An 841-nucleotide genomic window follows, 5' to 3' on the forward strand; every position below is an offset into this window, starting at 1 on the left:
ACATTCTTCTTATTACTACACCCTACTCCCACTTGATGAACAGAGGTGTGGCCATCCCACACTCCCGCCTATCTTCTGGGCCTACAGGAACTCCATCGCAGTCTGTGTGCACAGAAGGAGCCTGGATGCCCTATCCTGTCCACCACCGATTTTTTTTTTCTTTTTTCTTTCTTTATTTCTATTTCTATTTTTTTTTATTTTTAGATTTCTTTTTTTCTGGTAATTAGTTTGCTTGTATTTGTCTGTTTTAAAACAACTAATATTATAAATACTTTTGTCCGATTTATTATTATTATTAATCTTCCCCTACCAGGTCATGGTTTTCAGGATTTATTCTTTTCCCTGTGCCTGGTTGAAATTTTTTTTTCCAAATTGAAGAGTTTTTTTTCTTTTCCCCCTTTTTTCTCATGATAAACCCCATTCCTTGGTTTTCTATTTCCATTTTTCTATTTTTTTCTTCATTTATTGTTCTCTTTCCCTAATTTTTTTTTCCTTAGTGCCCTGTCCCCAGATATTGCAGGTTTTCTTATTTTTTTCTTATTTGTTTTCCCTTTTTTCTTTTTTTGGTTACTGTTCCTGCGTGATTACATGGTGTTTTTTTCGACCATGGGTTGTTAGTTTTTGGATGGTTATTCAATTGTAATTTGTGTCTAACTGAGTGGGAGACAACAACAATCCCCATAAGACACAACTACACCCACACCTCCTGCGACTTCACTTATTGAGTGAGAGCCACTTCCTCATTCTCCACCAATGAGGCAATGATAAAAACCACCAAAAAGAGCCTGAATCACCCTTGGCTGCTCTTCACAAACAGTTAACAGAGATCTAAATACAACAA

The sequence above is a fragment of the Orycteropus afer genome, unplaced genomic scaffold (genome assembly GCF_000298275.1).
Source record: "Orycteropus afer afer isolate SDZICR_OR568_19922 unplaced genomic scaffold, OryAfe1.0 scaffold00404, whole genome shotgun sequence".
Classification (NCBI taxonomy): Eukaryota; Metazoa; Chordata; class Mammalia; order Tubulidentata; family Orycteropodidae; genus Orycteropus; species Orycteropus afer.